At 40.0% G+C, this 19,738-nt stretch overlaps 1 pseudogene; it reads left to right on the top strand.

The window, feature by feature from the left end:
- Positions 1-5,272: 5,272 nt before the first annotated feature.
- LOC139716596 (recQ-like DNA helicase blm-1) lies at positions 5,273-7,425 on the top strand (annotated as a pseudogene).
- Positions 7,426-19,738: the final 12,313 nt, after the last annotated feature.

Raw genomic sequence — 19,738 nt, 5'->3', positions numbered from 1 at the left:
GTGGAAACCAATACCGTAAATAATGGTGTATTAGTGACACTTTTCTTCCAGCCGAAATGGGTCAAAAGTAACTCGGGGTGGGGTTTATACACCATGACAGCCAATACCTACTGAATGTCAGCATAAAGTTTGTAGATGATGTTCAGTGTTAAATGTTTGAAATAATTTCCTTTTCATTTGACATTCTACAGCTCTATATTTTCTTCTTTTTTTTTTTGGCACAAAAATCAACACACTTCTCCCCCAAACATTTCACTCAATTCAACCAACATGTCGGCAGTGCCGGTTGCATGGCAGTATCGGCGCTTGCTGCCAGACTATCAATCCCCCCCCCCCCCCCCCCCCCCCCCCCCGGACAGCCAAAAATGGGGGTGCGGCAAATATATCAATGCCGATAATACACCATTATTTACAGCATCTGTTTGGTGGGTTAGGCACTGTATGAGCAAGAATATGCATTGATCACAGATTTCTACAATACCATTTTTTGCTGTTTGTGGGCTTGGAATGATTGAGGAACTGCAAAAAATGATGCACACAACATACAGTGTGCACTGTCTAGTCACTGACTACTCTTTTAGGCTCAGTCAATGGTTTGAGATCATTGTATTTCAGTTTGGTATGGTGGTGTCAAAAGAAACAGCACTTGAAAGAAGCAGCAAATATGAAGAGGAAGGTTTCACTAATGGATGACACAGTATAACCACTGCATATGGGAAGTGTTGCAAAGTATAGCCATCAGTAAAATAATGTACTTCATGTTACAGATCTGCCAACTTTTATTCGTAGACGTCGCGTCATTAACAGGATACATGCTTTGCTGGAGATGCCGATGAAGTATAATTAACAGAATTTAAAGTCATCATTATGTCTGAGCTGGATCTGACATTCACATTTAAAGAAGAAGAAGAAAAAAATCCAGTGTGGAGTTGCAACTGAGGCAATTGTGATTGAAATGAGGATTACAAAAAAAAAATCTAAGTAGAGCCTGTGTTGTATGAACCATAATGTACTAGTAAAGGTTTTGGTGGGTATGACAAGATTCAGCCATACTTCTTTTCCATATTTATGCTTTCACATTGAGTGGCTCATTTATTAGTGAAATGTTAAATCATCAACTGTAAGATTGAATAAAGAAAGATTATTATAACCCATGCACTTTAATGGTAATTTTTGTGGCCAACACAATTGACTTCGCTTATTTTGATATTCATTTTCTTGAAGGGGAAATCCAATCCAAATATAAGTTCGTCTGAAAAAAAAAGAGTAAAATCTTGAGTTCAACAGTAAAAATTTGACTGAAATCAGATGGGAAAATAATGAAGTTATGACATTTTTAAGTTTTGCTAATTTCTGCAAAACAATTCTTGTACAGTGGATATGAATATGCAAATGAGTGAAACATGTCATACCCTCACAATTTTCCATTGAGTGTGTAAAAAAAAAAAAATTGATGAAAATTCAATGTTTCTGTCATAGAAGTCTGAAACATGATGTTATCCCTGGTTGAATAACTTCAGAATTGTAATCAGTGAGATATACTAGGATTTGAGCCTCAGACATAATTACTTTCATTAAACATTGGAAATTTCAAAATTGTATGTACAAACAATATGGCAAGTTATGAGGGGATGACATGCTTACTTTGCTATTTGCATATTCATATTGACTGTTCGAGAACTGTTTCCAAAAAAAAATAGCGAAACTTCAAAATGTCATAACTTCCTTATTTCTCACCCGATTTCGATCAAAATTTTACCATTGAACTCGTAATATTTCACTCATTCTTATCAGACTAACTTATATTTAAACTGGATTTCCCCTTCAATCACTGTGTGTAAAACATCCCAGTGAAAAACATGGTACAGTATTTTTGTGGCATGAAGTTTTAGCGAATTGGAGCCGACAGCCAGATCTACGGCATGAAATTTTTGTGAGTTGCCTCTTCCAATCAATGCACATTGTGTAGACAAGAACTTTTGCATGCATTTTAATTTTGTGAATCTTGGCTCTCGTGAAATCGCAAAATTATAATGCATGCGAACATTCCTTGTTTTGCAGTACACATTACAGCAGTGATTTGCTCCATATGAATTTTGTAACATGACAACATGGTGTTGACAATGTAGATTTGTAAAAAGGAGATTTTTCTTCTAAGCTTGATACACTATGTGGGAAAGACAACAATGAATAAAAACCAGACATTTGTAATTGAAATATAAATGTACTTGACTTTTATTTCATGATAAAACAGTTTGTATTCTTTTACATTCTCACGAGGATCTACTCTGAATACAAGTCTATTTCACACAGTCCTGTATCTCATTAAACAGTACTGCAAGCATTAAATATACCAGGTAATTCTCAAAAATAAATAGTTACACACATAGTAACATCATTTACACAAGAATGCAGACATAAATATACAACAAATAGTTGAAATAGTGACATACATGGCTCTATTTTTTTTTTCCCTGGCAAGAAGATGCACAGTCACACCACAGGAAGACATTGGTTAGTGGTAGGAGTGTGTGAATTGTCGGTACAGTACTTCTTATATTTTAGATACTTGCCTGTCAACTACATGCAGATTAAAAAGTGAAGGAATTGGTATAAAAGGTGGAACATTGAAATACAATAGGAAGACTTCTTGCCGGAAATTCAAACAATTATTCTATGTGCCCTAGTCTTAATTGAAAGAAAGTGAAAATTCATTCGTAACTAGTAGAGTATTGATGGAATCAATCAGAACTGCCCACTACATTGTATTAATTACTGATACCTCTGCCAAGGAAGGAGGAGGTTAAGTGATCATCGGAGTTGGTTTGTCTGTTTGCAAAATAACTCAAAAAGGTGTGTATGGACTGATATGAAACTTGCAAGAAAAGTCGATATTGACATGAGGAATACCTCATTCAACCTTGGAGAGCCCACGCCTTATTTGCCTGTAAGAGAAGCTCGTCATGCATTCAATTTTGCTCAACAGCTGCATTTTCCGTCAGATCCTATGCAGGCTGGATCCATATACTTCCTAACACCAAGAAATTGTCAGCTGTACTGGAATACCACAACTGGTACAAAAGTTCCCAAGATAACAGTAGACTCTCATTATAACTAACTCTGTGACCTTGGGACCAGAAAAACTACTTTCTACTATAAAATGTGAGAAAATTTATATGTTTGGGACGAGGAAAGTGACTGTCTTATGAAAAGATTATTAGAATCAGTGTTCTTTGTAATGTGAGTCTGCTATACAGTATTTTTAGAGGGCATGTATTCATATGGGTCTACGTGTCAAACAAGTTTGACTCACAGCTTGCTTTTATTTTTTTTTATTTCCTTTTTTTTTGGGGGGGGGAGGGATACAACTTTGGGTAAGAGTTTGGGGAGTTAGCGGGCCTGCTGAGTTGTCATTAATGCCATTCTACAGTTACAAAATAAATAAAACCATAAAGCATTTAAGTGTGGAGTACTTTACAATTAGAATACTCTTGCAGGATGGAAATTGAAAATTGTTCCATTTTGCTTTTCTTTTAATTTTTTGTTCTGCAGGTCAACTACCTTATCGACACAGCATTTGTGATCAGCAAAGGTTCGGAGGTGGTTATCAATCTGCTTAACCACTTTTTTTTTTATTAAGTATGGGTTTGGAGAGGATATTGTCCAGAACAAAAATCTTTTCCTCACTGCATATCTAATGTGGCGAGTCCTCTGTGGGAAGCACAAAGCAGTGACCCTAAACATCATGTTGGTAGGTCATACAAAGTTCCTCCCAGATGGTCATTTCTGCCTCATCAAACAGTGCATATGCAAGAGGAGGGTTTGCTGCTTGGAAGACACAATTTTGTGAAGCAGTATTTACTAGTGCTCCAAAAGCAGTCCATGGGACTAATATCCCCCTGCTTGTCGGGAAAGAGCAACGGATCTGTTCTTGTCCATCAAAGGGCCTGGAACACTTTTCTTGCCGAATACTTTGGTCCAGTACCCAAAGTTCTACAATATCATCACTTCAGGTAAACAGGTAAAATTTATAGGGGTTCAAGGTCATATATAATACATGTGGTTTTTCACTGATATGAAGCTGAAAGTATGCGGAAAAGTATGGTCTAAAAAAAACCCAACTGAATTTTGCCGACTTCAGACTGATTTTGCTTGATCACACCACACGTGGATCACTGTATATCAAAGATGCATTTGCTATAAGGAAAACTAACATGTGTTCGTTTAAAATAATTTACTTTACCAGAAGCAAATGTCATTGTATTCTCACTGATGAAATAATGCACAACTGTGGAGACAGCTGTCATTGCTATCAGGACTTTATAATAGCCAATGCAGTCTGATTTGCAAGTGAAACATATCTTTCCCTTGTCCCATTCACAGGGTGGCACAACTTTCCCTGGGTGGCCCAACTCTCATTATGGGTTAGTCCACTGCCGGACTGTTTTGTGTGATCATTTACCACGCACACACACCGCTTCAGCATGCGTACAATGTATGTTATTTTGCCCCACTATAAGCTTGTGTATTCATTTACCGCGCACGCACGTATCTCGACCTCCAAAACAGCCCAGTCTGGTTTGCCAATGCTTCTAGTTTCCCCGAAAATTTTTGGGGAAAGTTGGCTCCGCCTATATTCATTTCAAGCATCCTGATCAGTCGATGAGATCACGTCAATCATTTCCACCAGGCAATTTGCAGGATTGAAAAAGTTGATCGATCTCTAATCTTGTAGTCTTATACATTGTAATTGCAAAACAGGTACATTGCATTCAGCAATATAACATACATATTTTACGCCAATATTTGTATTAATCTCAAAATATATTAATGGAATTTCCAAATTATATTTCTTTCTATGAAAAAGTGTTCAAATAATATATTTTAGAGATTATAAGAAGAGAATGAAATTAGAACGTACATAAGCCATGCACAAGATTTAGACTAACTTACATGTATACTCGTTCCTTGACTGTTATTTATTAAATTATAAATATCACAATTATTAACGTTTTAAAATAATTTTTTAGCAAAGAAAAACAGAACTTAGAAACTTTAAATAAAAAGTCTGATGAATACGTATAGAAAAGATATTCGCCCATTGAAAGCATCGTGACCTTTCGTACATGTCAATTTCGTGGTGGCTTTTACTTCTCGATCGCGTGCACTTGTGCAATGTGCTTTTTGTATTGATTCCGAGTTTTGCGTTTTCCGACCAAAATCCATGCAGTATTTCAAATATTTCCTCGAAATTGCGTTTACATGATCAATGATGTCAACATCAGCGTCTCCGCATCGCTTTTCTGACAGTGTTATTTAGAAGAGCATTCAATATGCCGCTGAGAAGCTTGGATTCGTTGACGGTTTCAGGGAGCAGCAGCAGAAGTCCCTACAATCGTTCATCCGTGGTCATGATTTGTTTATCTCCCTGCCAGCTGGTTTTGGCAAGAGTGTGGTATTCCACGTATTATGCGTTGATTTTCTTCGCAAAATACATGATGGACCAGACGCTCCGAAAGCTGTGGCTCTTGTTGTCGTGCCATTGAAGTCTTTAATTTCGGACCAGATGAGCAGGGCTATGGATCTTGGCCTGATTGCTGGAGATCTTTCATCAGGTTTGAATGACCCCCTCCGTGAAGGCATGGCGTCTGGCCAATACTCGTTACTTTTTGCAAGCCCGGAGAGTTTGCAGGAAGACGACTCTCACGAAATCTTCACATTGCTGAAAGATCAAATCTGTGGCGTTTTTGTCGACGAAAGTCACTGTGTGACAAAGTGGTATAAGCTAATCATTTATCCAGTTTCTTAAAATGATTTGTCATGACAACTTTCATTGAGTGTCCCTTGCATTAGTTGAATTAAAAAAAAAAGGATTGTAAAACTAACTTTAGTAAAATGTCTGGCCTCTGGGCCGGGAGGGGTACACACATGTCAACCTTCTACTCTTGTGAGTTTTCTTAGGTGTACTGAGTTAAATCCTGTGTAACTGTGATATGTTAACACCATCACTGCACTGGTTTAATTGTTTTGTACAGTACAGTAACTAACTTTCTCGCATACAATTACACATACTGCATTAGTCTGTGAGCCACAGCCTGTGTCCCGGTCGCTACGCTCCTCTAGACCTACAGTGTACACAGAGGAGCGACTGAGACACAGGCTGTGGCCCACAGACTAATTCTTCATGTGCATGTACATTGAGAAACACTCAAATAGGAATATGCTTCAGTACGTAAATGTACTCATACTTCATAGATTAAAATTATGCAGTCTTATGGCTATGCAATATGCATTGTAGAGACTGCAGGCATTATTAAAATCAAATGTGCAATGTAGAAAGACTAGTGTTTTTATATCTTACTGTTTTTTTCTTTTTCTTTTTTCAAATGGGGGACTGCATCTGGAGACACCAAAGCATTTCGAGCAGCGTATGGAAAACTGGGCGAATTACGATCGAAACTCAAGTCGTCAGTTCCCGCTGTTGCCCTCACAGCCACTGCAACCAGAGATGCGCGTAGCCGTATCATCGAAAACTTTGGTCTTCGCAATTATGTGTGGGTAAATCAGTCGCCGGACAAGCAAAATATAAAACATGTTGTAATCAAGTCTGCTACAAGAGATTTAGATACAATGTTCAAGTGGCTGGCAGATGACTTGAAGATCCATGGTGCAAGTTGTGAAAGGATGATAATATACTGTCAGTCAAGAAAAATGTGCAGTGATGTGTACGCGACCTTTATGGCACTGCTTCCAGAAGGTTGCCACAGGTATGTTAATATGTACCACGGGAACACGGAAACTGATATCCAAAAGGAAATTGTGGACAGCATGTCGGCATGTCGGCGGTTCACCGAGAGTGGCAGCGGGAAAGGGGTACAAGTGGAGCAAACTGAGGGAACAGTTGAGGAGGAAGTTCCAGCTCCTCCAGAGACAGATGTCCCGGCCGAGGGGTTGGGGGACTTATCAGACATTTCCATCGGGGAAAAGGAGACCCCGATGGAAGAGGATTCCCAGGTAGAGGGGGAGACCATTCCTACTGGGGAAACACCCACCCTGGAAAATGGGGAGAGATTCACTCAGGTAAATGGAGAAACACCCACTCAGGAAAATGTAATTGGCGAGAGCAAGAAGCTGCACAGGTTCAAAAATGTCCACAAGCTGCCTGTCGAATATGAGGCCAACAGAAAGGCATGGATGTACAGCCGTCTGTTTGAGAACTGGCTGAGAAAGCTCTACGTCAAAATGGGACATCAGAAGTGGAAGATTGCCATGGTAGTCGACAACTGTCCCGCACACCCTAGTGTTCAGTTAAACAACACTGAACTTGTGTTCTTGCCCCCAAACACAACCAGCATGACGCAACCCATGAACGGAGGAGTTATCCGGAACCTCAAGCTACACTACCGCCATATCCTGGCTTCTTGATGACTTGCGGCGGCAGAAACAAACACGCCATTTCAGTGGAATCTGCTTGATGCCATCGGGGCCCTGAACGCTGCCTGGAGTAAGGTGACCTCCGTAACTATCGCAAACGTCTACAGAAAGGTGGACTTCCTAGCCCAAAATCTTATCTTGCCTAATGCAGAAGGTGATCACGATGACTCAGATAACCCCAAACATTCCCCTGCAGATCCCAATCGCGGGCCTGACATCAACACCAATTACAAGACACAGGAGTTCAGGAATATTTGGGATTGTGTGAACGATCCATCACACGGCTAGTTTGACCCTATAGTACTTTCGGTCACACCTTTGAATTCACCATCGTCATACTGTTTATGATCAAGCTTCACTTTATCAGTCTGCCGTCTTGATCGCTTCCTGCACAAATTTGATATTCTTGCAATTGCTGCCACATTGTCAAGTGAGTACGACATGAAGTTCCGATATGCCTATGTGAAATTCCATGATGACCATGAACTCACTATTGTGGAGACTAAAGACATTAGCAATTGGTGTCAGGCAACACACAATCCGAACAAATTATACTGGACAAGATGGGTCGAGAATTCAACCGAAGGTGAAGGTGAAGACTGTGTTGATTGTGGAAAAGGGACAGACATTGACAACCAGTTCAACAAGGCTCAGATTGTACTACTTTCAGGTAAGTATGTCAGTAGACTTACACTTCTAGGTTTCAACCCTGTGCTCAAACTTTATCACTACTGTTAGCATCCTCTGGAGATCCTGACTTCTGTTTCAGCTAGCGTCAGTGAAAGCTGGTGAGAGTCACCAGAATCTTAATTAGCACTGATTTTGATTGTGGAGTGACAGGTGCTGGGACATGTACATGATGAACATGACTCATAAACACATCTGACATAGTATAGGTCATATAGGATCTAGAATCTACATGTAGAATTCTAGATCTACAACCCCAGTTACTATTTCAAACTACAAACTTGTGAAACTCTGGACACAAGTAGATAAGGATTACAACACTGTAGCCTGGGCTGTATGGAGATCATGGCCACTGCTCCAGCCAAGGTAAAAAATATAGGAGTGTCATTATTCATCTATTCCAACAGTAATAGTAATAACAGTAGCAGCAATTTTGCTGTGAAACAAAGAAAGTGCTCCCAAATGAGGTGTCTGAGTTAATTAGGGCAGATTTCTCGAAGAACTTTATATGCACTATGCAACGCGAAGTGCAATATGCCCATTGGTTTTTAACAGCAAACACTCCATTCAACGGTTGCTTTTTACAAAATTAATGTAACAATGAAACTTGTACAAACTCATCTCTAGTTTGTGAATCAATTCACATCATCTCAAGTGACATGAAGCATGATGCTCCTACAGTGGTATGCTTCATTTCAAATGCCGCGACTCATCTGAAGGAAGAAAGAGGACTGAAGAGACGCAAACTTGTTGCATTTTCAGATGGATGCGCTGGGCAATTAAAAGGCAAGACAAGCTTTGTAGATCTTTAAAAGACCAAAAATATCAGCGATTGGTGTCAGGCAACACACAGGCCAAACAAACTGTATTGGACAAGATGGGTCCAGCAGTCAACCGAAGGTGAAGATGAGGGTGTCGACGGTGTTGATCACAGAGAGGGAATGGACGTCGACGACCAGTTCTACAAGGCTCAGATTTTACTACTTTCAGACAGGTACAAAATGGACTTTACACTTCTAGGTCTCTACCACACTTTCAAACTTTTTCAGTACTGCTAGCATAATTTGGAGATCTAGACTTCTGTTTCAGCTGGTGTCAGTGAAAGCTGCTGAATCACCAGAATCTGCTCCAGCACAGTATAAGGTGTTGTTGGATATATATAGGGTAAAGGAGGTACTGGTTAAGAAGGTGAATGGGCAGAGTCTCAACTACAAGCTTGAACCACCACCAACCAGCTAACCTCAGGAGACCACAGAACCACCACAGCCAAAAGTGGAAGATGCTCTATGCCCTTTTTAACATGGTAGCCTGTCCCTATGCTGGGAGTTTCATATCATGGGAAATATTGGCAAGCCCCAGCTGAAGAATCATCTGTCCTTCTCAAGCCTGGCTCGACAGATTGACAGTGGGCTGCGAAAAGGGTTCACAGAAGAAGAGGTGACGGAGCAGGTAATCCGGTCAATAAGTCCAGGTCTAAGGATTCAGAGCTACAAAGTGTGTACCTGGAAGGGCAAACAGGACTTGATTTACGTAATGGGATGCCCATGTCATATGATCCATAACACAGTCAAGAAGGCAGCTCAGGCCTTGCCAGTTGCACTGGCTGACTTGCTGGTTGATATCTGGTACTACTTGGACAAAAGCACTTTACATATCAAAGGAGTGCAAACACTGCAAGAACTAATGACCATAACACACAAGATTCTGAAGTGTGCGGCAACAAGATGGTTGTCACTTGGTCAGTACCTAAAGAGGCTGGTTGAACACTGGGTGCCACTTTGCTCTTCTCTACAGAAGAAGCGCAAAGAAAGGTGATGAAAGCATTAAAAGCTGTAAGTCTAACATCAAGCAGGAAGAAAATCTCTGTATCAACTGGCTCTGCAGGATCTGTAGCTACAGTAAGCACTTGTGGAGCAATAGTCACCATAACCACAGAGCTATAATGCCAATAAACTAAACAACAATACAATAGCAACACCTGTTTGGGTTCTTGGAGCATTAAATATATCTTGAGCGTCAGTTATTTGGACAATTCTATGTCTTCAGCTCCACATGCACATCGTGAAAGTGTAGAGTACAGTGGCACATGACGTAAGTAAGGCGACAGAGGCTATTGACACATTATTGTTGATCATGTTGTCTTCAGCGAGTGTAAGTAAAAGCAGCAACAAAGCAGTAAGTTCGTTTGCTGTAGAGGATTTCCAAAGAAAATCCAAAGCAGGTTGAGTTTTTTACTGGGATGTGTGGCTGTAAAAAATTAGCCTGAGCTATGTGACATGTACGGTATGTCAATGATGTTGGTCACATAGGAAGTGAGGACCTGATCAAGTTAGAAAATGTGAAGGTTTGAGCAATTCAATGGTATAACAAATGTGACTTTGGATAGAATCAATAAGAAAATATATGAGTCTAGAAACCTCCAAGACATTTTGCTTAAGTCTAAAGCAATTTGGCATTTTGGATTGACATCACCAAAACTTGCGACATTTGGAAACCGTTGCATCCATAACAGTGAAAAGTGTATCACACATGTATAGGATTCCATGAAACATGCTACAGGAGGTTTATAGATAGCAAACGCCTGAATCTCGCTAAGAAACGAAAGCTGAAGGAGGGGCCGGGTCCATCAGAAGCATCTTTTTCATCCCCAAAGCAGCTCAGAGTCAAGATCCAGATTTTCTTCTGGAAGCTCTTCAAGTTCTGCTGTGCTGCCTGTGAAATGCATCATTTGCAATACAGTCAACCTGCACATCACTCGCCAAGGCAATCTCGATCAAATTCTTCATATTCTCGTTTTATACTAAGTAGCAAAATTTGTAACACAAATTGACTTCTACTTCTTTTGACAAGATATGGTCTATGTACACCAAGAAACCTCAGTGCAAAGTTCAGAAACAACAGAATGTGTATGCATCGATGCTTGGGTCAATGGGATTAATATTCAAGAATTAATACATTGTCATCTTACTCGTCCATGATGAAATGGCTTCACAACATTTTTATTCCGTATTTTGAAAGACATTGCACATGCAATAAATTGTTTTGACTCTTTGCCTCAATATGTGGTACTCGATGCAGTTCACCCTGTAGCAAACATTTCTGCCCACTATCATGATTTTATCAGGGTTAGATTCTGAATATTTAGATTCTTCTAATAATGAAAATGTCCCAAAAGTGTATTTTTACAAAAAATGACTGAAATTTAGAATTTGTTGTTTATCCCACAGTACTGTGCCAAAAAAGAAAAAGAGAAAGAATGAAAGAAAACATCCACATTTGCGTATTCAGAAAGTACTGCCAGTGTTGCTGGAACAAAACTCATTTTAAAGCCTCTTTTTCAGCCTTAACTGATGGCCTATCAGGTGTATGTGGATGAAAAAGACATCAAAAGTTCTACCTGTGAATGTCCATAAGGTGACTACAAGGGCAGTCATACTGCCGCACTTGTCATATTTGGTATTCACAACATCAGTAGGACCGATGTTGAGTGCAAATGGCGCCAGCTAAAGCCAACAGGAAAAGTAACTTCAGTTGAGATGATGTACCCGCCCTGTTCTGCAGACTACCATCCCCTGACAAGAGATGTAACAGTAAGAGACCATGATCGTGACTGGCTTAGCAGGTGACTGAAAGGTTGTGGACAGTTCACAGCAATGCACTGGCTCTTATCACCAGAACCTGAATTGTCTACTCAGTCTCTTCCTGCCCCACCTGTGCAAGAACTCATCCTCTCGCCGGCGTTCATAGATGCCAAAATGAAAGAGGATTTTCTACTCTGTGGACTTGATCCACCCCCTACCCCGCGGGGCCACCTGTTTACCCTCCCCCTTCTCAGGCCTGCAGAGCTTCAGGCCCTTGCCTGGGAGATCGCCTCCCTGCTGGCCACAGGGGCAGTGGAGAGGATCGCAGATCATCTGCTCCTCTCCATATCACTAATATTTCTCGTCCCCAAGCACTCGGGTGACTTCCGAATGATCCTGAACCTAAAAAGAATGAACCACTTTGTCTGCGTCCCTCCCTTCCGTATGGAAACACTGGCGACCATCCTCCCCTTACTTCGACCATCCTCCCCTTACTTCGACCAGGGGATTGGACTGTGTCAATAGACTTAAAAGATGCCTATCTACACGTACTCATAGCCCCCAAATCGAAAAACCTCCTAGGCTTCTCATCGGGGGGAAGACCTATCATTACAAGGCCCTACCGTTTGGTCTCAAATCTTCCCCACAACTGTTCATGCGCCTCACGACATGCGTCATTGGCTTCCTCCTACAACGCAGCCTCTGAGTCTTCTGCTACCTGGACAACTGGCTGCTGGTAGCAGACTGGTCGCAACAAGTCGAACACCAGCTACGCTACCTACTCGATTTAGTTCAATGTCTAGGCTGGCTGGTCAATTGGGAGAAATTCGAACTGACTCCCCCTAGCATCCCATGTTCCTTGGCACCGCAATACAGAGCATATAAAGAAAAGAATGTTACACTTTTGAAAAAATTGTCTAAATTACATTTCAAAATATTTGTAAGATTTTTTCATATTTATGAATGCCAAATAGTCTCATCTATCAAGTGCAATCAACAAAACAAATTTTTGTTCGCGCTTGGCTGAACACTGACGCTCTTTGTCCAGAGTGTGAAAAATGACTTGCGCCAAATTGAAAGAAGAAGAATAATTCAGCCAGCAGTCCAAATAAGTGCTCCCATTCAAACAAATTGCTCTTTTGCTTCAAGTTTTGATTATGTTATGATAGTCTGAGATTTTTTTGTAAGCTTTATAATAATTTGAATGATTTAATTTCTAAATTAATTGGTGAGAATTAGAGTGTATAATCTCTCAAACAGCGGTTCTTCCTGCCGTGAAACCCACCGATCCTACTCTGGCCCCGCCGACTAAGTCGGTAGGCTCCAGTGAACCCATGAACGCAAACCAGCTTGCTAATGTAGATACTAGCAGTGCGAGTTTCTTACCAGCCAGCTCGATCGATCTTTCAGTGGCCTGCTCCATTTTGTTACATTTGAGTAAACATGAGATCATGCTTTCAAGTTTTTTTTTTTTGAGAACTGGACTCTCTGTTTGATCGTGGGGTATCCATAAACATGCTGATCAGTAAGGGATGAAATTCAGTAGCTTTGACACTCCTTTTTTTCTGGGATTGTTTTTAGAGAATTTGAACTTACTTTGAAATCATTATTCATCAATTTATTAAAAAAAAAAACTAAAGTAAACCCATCATTGGCTCAAGAAGAGCCAAATTACTCAACTTTTAAATTAACTTATCTGTTTTAATTACATTTCCTATCATTAGGATTCTTGTTCTAATTTCATGAGATGCCTTTAAGCAAAATAAATCTTCTGTTCAGGCCTCAGGGTCATCTTTTGCCTGTGTCCCACTCAAATTAAGGGATTTTCATTGTTAATTAGGAATGGCTGGACATTTTACCATTAACAATGCAAATCCCTTCATTGTCTGCAACCCTTCGCAGGGATGACCGAAATTTTTAAAAGGTTTAATGCAAAAAGCATTACCCTTTTACCATTGCTATAACTTTGTCTTGAAATATTTCCCCTGTTTTACAAATTCAAGAACATCATACAAGATCCCTTTTGAAAGTGTCAGTACCCCCTTTTTTCCACATGGCAGAAACATGGAAAGAGCATTTTTAGTAAGAGAATTCTACCAAACAAATAGCATAACTACTGTCCTTAGGCATTTTGGTGAGGTCTATCCTAATGTTAGATGTCTATCCCGCATGACAGTTTACAGGAACATCACAAATTACACTGCAAACGGTACCAGCCACAACCAAAATTGTGAGCGATCTGAACGCCGAAGAACTGGAAGGTCTGCTGCAAAAATTGAAGCCCTCCGTCAAGCCTTTCAGAATAGCCCTGATGCCACCATCAGCAGTCAACGCAACGGTCTTGGAATCCCTTCGGCAACATTCATCGTAATTATTGACTGGATTTGATCTTTCACCCATACCGAATGATTAAAGGACAAGTTCACCTTCAGAAACATAAGGATTGAGAAAATGCAACAATATTAGTAGAACACATCAGTGAAAGTTTGAGGAAAATCAGACAATCCGTTCAAAAGTTATGAATTTTTTAAATTTTTGTGTTGGAACTGCTGGATGAGGAGACTACTACAGCTTGTGAGTCATATGCGTACAACAGTATAAAGAAAATATAAAAGAAAATTCAACATATTTTCACTTTTTTCGCATAATAAAAGAGCAATTGACTTGCCTCTTTCTAAAGGCAGGGGGAATAATATTACCCATAACATTTATCGGTAACGAGTCAGGGGAATGTGTACTTTTTTCAAAAGATGGAATTTTGTGAAATTTTCTTTATATTTTCCTTATATTGTTGTACGCATGTGACATCTAAGTTATTTATACACTGCAGTAGTCTTCTCATCCAGCGGGTACTGCACAAAAACTTCAAAAATTCATAACTTTTGAATGGATTGTCTGATTTTCCTCAAACTTTCAATGATGTGTTCTACTAATATTGCTACATTCTCTCAATCCTTATGTTTATGAAGGTGAACTTGTCCTTTAAGCACCATCAACTTCTGCCTGGGGATCGTCAGAGACGTCTGCAGTTCTGTCAGTGGCTACTTGACCGACCCGACCTCTTCCTGGAGGACCCCCTGATTGGATTGAGGGAACCTGGCTTTGCTCTGAATGCCACGGTAAACACTCATAACATCAGGGCCTACCGACCACGTGGCCAGCCACCTCTTGAATTTGACTACAAGAGGAATGATAGCAGACTGAAGATTGGGGGGGGGGGACGGGATATGATATTCCCTATGTCGATTTGCCACTCTAAACATGCATACAATTGTGACTGACTGATTGATTGATTGATTAAATGAATGATTGATTGATTGAATGATTGAATGATTGAATGATTGAATGATTGAATGATTGATTGCTTGCTTGCTTGCTTGCTTGCTTGATTGATTGACTGATTGATTGGATTGATTGGATTGATTGTATTGATTGAATGATCTGAGGATGCATTAATTTTGTACTTTTCTTCTTGACTGAGTGACTGGCATGGGGGTTCGATATGTTTGTGCTTAACAAAATCTTGATCTTGTTAATCAACCTTCCATAACACATGGAATCATTTAAAACGTAACAGAAAATCGCCAGAAAATTCCTTAACCCTAACTAGGCCGGGCTATTTATAGGTAGATGATAGAGCCGGGGGGGGGGGGGCCTCCCAGGCCTCCAGATCTCGGCCGTCGACCGCGTGATCGCGACAAAAATTGACACACACATTGCCTATGATGTAATCTAAAGTACCAGGAAGTTAATTTTTTTTTAAATTATCATTTACACTAAATTATGCTAATTTATGCATAATGATGCATGAAATCAGACAATTTGGTATAAATCACTAAATAAAGCTCAAAACAGGCACATTTTTTGTGTAAATATTCTTTTTAGTGTCCTTAGGAAATGTAAGAGAAAAAAACTGCGCAATCACAAAAAATTTCCTAGTATTTTATTGTTCTTTTAATTTCTTATGTATTTCTCTGTTTTTTCGACTTTATGTTTTTCATTGTTTTTTCGATGAAATTTGTCTGCGACATTGTTCCGAACAAGAAAATATGTTATTAATTGATTTTAATCAATAAAACTCCAAAATAATCATGCTTTTATGAAATTTGCCTGTAAACACAGTTTGCATTGAAATTGTACACTAATTCACGTTTTTGAGCAATTTTTGGTCTGACATGCACATGCATATTTATGCGCAACTTCGGAACCGCACGCCCGGGCATCGCAAATTTGGTGTCAAAAGATGCGGGAGACTCAAAAGTAAAAAGGCATGAAACGTCGCGGCGAAAGCTTCTCGCGATAGTGATACATCGCGCGAAACGTCGAGGGGGGCCTCGGAGGTCCCCCCCGGCCTAGTTAGGGTTAACTATCATAACATAATCAAAACTGTGAGCAAGGGAGCAATCTATTTGAATGAGAACACGTATTTGGACTGTTGGCTGAATTTTCCATCTTCTATCAATTTGGTGCCAGTCATTTTTCACACTCTGGACAAAGAGTGTCAGTAATCAGCCGAGCATGAACAAAAATTTGTTTTGTTGATTGCACTTGATAGATGAGACTATTGGGCATCAATAAATATTAAAAAATCTCCGAAACATTGTGAGGTGTAATCGTGAAAATTTGTTCATAAGTGTAACATTTCTTTTAATACGCTCTGTAGATATTCCGAGGGGTCTGGTACAGCTGACCCCCCAACGCATAAACACCATCAGGAACGCGGCTCGATCGCTATGCGCCAACTGAAGCGCCCCAGCCAGCCTCGTTGACGTGCTTAGGGATTGCAGGCTGCGAATGCACCCCTTGCAACTGCACATCCTTCAACACTACATCCCACACTGCGACCCCTTTTCAAACCCATACCTGTTGGACCAAGGACCGAGAACATTATTTACTTAGAGAACTTTCTTTAACCAACACATACTACCAAAATTGATGGGTGGGCGAGCTGATTGAGAAAAAGTCGTTGGAAGATTCTGACGCTAAATACTCAGACAAAACAGCTGCCCTATTTAAATGCTCCAAAGGTGAATCCAGTGATTTGGGACAATGTATCTCAGTCTAAATGCAGCAGAGATGTGAAACTATGAGTTTAAAAGTCACTCGTCTGTGCATTTCTGCCAATCTCAGAGAGGCACAAGAAGATGCATTGGCATTACTGCGAAACACCAATTACGAAATGAACTGTTTGAGAAAAGAGCTTATCAAGCCAGACATGAATACTGACTCTAAAACAAACCTTTGAGAACCTATACCACCTGTTGCCATTTTTCTCCGCTGAAATATCTTCATTTGCAAAAAGTCATGTCAGCTGTTATCAGCACTGCTTACAGCAATGCCGAGGATTATATGAAATGATATTCAGTATTGCTATGGAGAATACGACAGAGACTTGTTCGTTTTGCCAAGGTCTTGCTACAGGTACCCTGTCACATACAAAGTGTACTCCTGAGCCAGGAGGCAGAACAGTCATCAAATATCAAGATCCAATGTCAAGCTTCTTGAAAAGTGCGAGAGAGCCAAGCCCTGTTTACAACACACGCATCCAAAGTATTTAAGGACTAATATGCAAATGAAAATGCAATTGCTTTTGTGTAAGATCCAAATACAATATATATTGAGTGGTGTATATGTTAACAAAGGCAGTACGTACAGACTGCAGTGAATATGTGTGTAGCAGCAGCTGTGATGAACACTGCAGGGATACCAGCTTTGTGAATCACACTGCAGTATTCAGAGGGATGAAAAGGCATATGTCTGGTGGAAACAGTATTTCTACCTCTCTTGTATGAGACACGTGTACATTTTATAGATATACAATTAGGGAAAAATGGTATTTTCTATGAAATCCTGCAGTATTTTGGCAATAAACAGTATAAAAAACTGCAAAAAGATGACAGTTGGCAATCTCTAACATTGCTTTACCCTGGCATCTCACAGAAAGGTGATAGTTTTGATAATCATTTTGCCCTATCTTTGTATTCCTGTTTAGACTGGTAAAGTTGGTAGCTCTACGAACCAATAAATTATGGTAAAGTTCAAATTGCACATACTTGAGACTGACAATACAATGGAAGTATTCATACTGCATGTCGTGATGACGTAGAGATCATACTATTTGAAGAAATGTCACTGAAAGAAATCATATAGAATCTTCTCTCAGTATTATTTACCTCAAGTATTGCAGGTTTGATGGAAGAGGTTCTTAACTAACAGTACTTGGCATATGAAAACTCAAAATATTTCTGAAATGAATAATCTGAAATGGATTATGCACATACATGCTATGCTGATAAAACTATCCTCTTCTTTTCCTTGAAGAAAAAAACCAGATATGAAAATATTTTCACATCAAAATCTATGGTTACAGCACTATGTTGTGGACTGTAGCCCTTTATTACCCACGCCGATGAAAATCGGCAGGGGGTTATGTAAAGGGTTCCGTATGTTTGTTTGTTTGTTTGTTTGTTTGTTTGTTTGTTTGTTTGTTTGTTTGTTTGTTTGTTTGTTTGTTTGTTTGTTTGTTTGTTTGTTTGTTTGTTTGTTTGTTTGTTTGTTTGTTTGTTTGTTTGTGTACAAGATAACAAGAGAACGGGTAAACGGATTTGCACGAAATGTTATGGGGATGTTTGGATAATGGCAGGAAAGAATCGATTAGATTTTGGTGATAATCGGTTGACCCTTGCAAATTCTGTGTGACCTTGAAGTTTTGACCCCATGGTATAGTGACCACTCCGAAAATTTCCCGTTTCTCACTTTGCGATTTTCCGCTACCATACGACAACATAAACTCCCAAACGATCCGACTTCGCTGCTCAAATGTTCGTAAGAATTCCGAAATTTACGTTTAGGCCTATTTGAGGGACTATGTCCTTCTAGATTTATGAAAGTTCGTTCTCCGTCATCACAAACTGGCCCGTATTTTGATGATTTTTCAAATTAACATTGATTGTTTTTTTCGTTGGAGGAGCATTTGCTCGGTCGCAGTCACACTGCACGATATGCGTGCTCAATGTCAATGCGTGTGCAAGGCCGCAGAAAATGCATCGCGCTCTACACTGTTGGTGCAAAATTGCATCGGGGACGTTGCGGCGCTCGTTGGTGGCCGAATACTGGTGCAGTAGACATTTGCATTCAACCCTTGCATTGAATAATTCCCGTAGACACTAATCATAGGGGTAATTGCCTTGGGGGTACGTAAATTTTGTTTTTCTTTTGCGCTTTTGTGGATACCATCAAAGATCGTACACTCATTCGACCTTTGATATCATCACACTCTTGGCTTGCTATAATCAAAATATCCCGCAAGAAAACGGCGTATTTCTCGATTTTTAGCGCTTTTTCCGCGACCCGTCGCGTAGACAATACTCTTAAAACTGGACTTAATTCGCGCGTGCTTGGAAAAGTTCCGATTCTGCACTTTTGAGGGTGGAATTTGGGATTTTCGATGGATTTTTGGAGGAGACTTAAGGACTTTCCTGTACGTGAATGAGTGTTAATGCCGTATGTGTAATGATGTGATTTGCGTGTGATGTGACTGTAGAACCAAAGATCGTACACTTCAGTGTACGATCTTTGGTAGAACTCACTGGCTGGTGATAAAGCACACTGGCAATTAAGTGGCCGAATTCTGGTAGATGACCGAATGCACATTATGTTTACCCCGACTTTGTACTTAGGCGTGGGTCTGCCGCCTTAGACGGCCCCTCTCTAGTTAACTGTGTGAACTAGACAACTAAACAACTAAACAACTTTTTCATCACATGATTTGAAGAAACCCAACTTCTCTTTAGCGGTTTATGCCCACTCAATCTGAAAACGAAAGCATACACAGATATGCACATGTGGGACTACCCCTAAAAAAAGAAAAAATGGACGGATGAATTAAACCAGTTGTATAACATTGTTTACTTGTCAATGCAGAAAACATTCATATCCTTTTCATCTGAACAATGGCATCTTTTGACCAACTACACAGGGATTGTTATGTTCATAGAGCACATTGTATAGAGTTTTAAATCCACTAGAAGCTCTCC

Source organism: Diadema antillarum, unplaced genomic scaffold, assembly GCF_040938485.1.
Source record: "Diadema antillarum isolate AM-2024a unplaced genomic scaffold, OU_Dant_1.0 scf00000067, whole genome shotgun sequence".
In the NCBI taxonomy this organism is placed as follows: domain Eukaryota; kingdom Metazoa; phylum Echinodermata; class Echinoidea; order Diadematoida; family Diadematidae; genus Diadema; species Diadema antillarum.
This window is presented reverse-complemented; position numbering and strand designations above follow the sequence as displayed.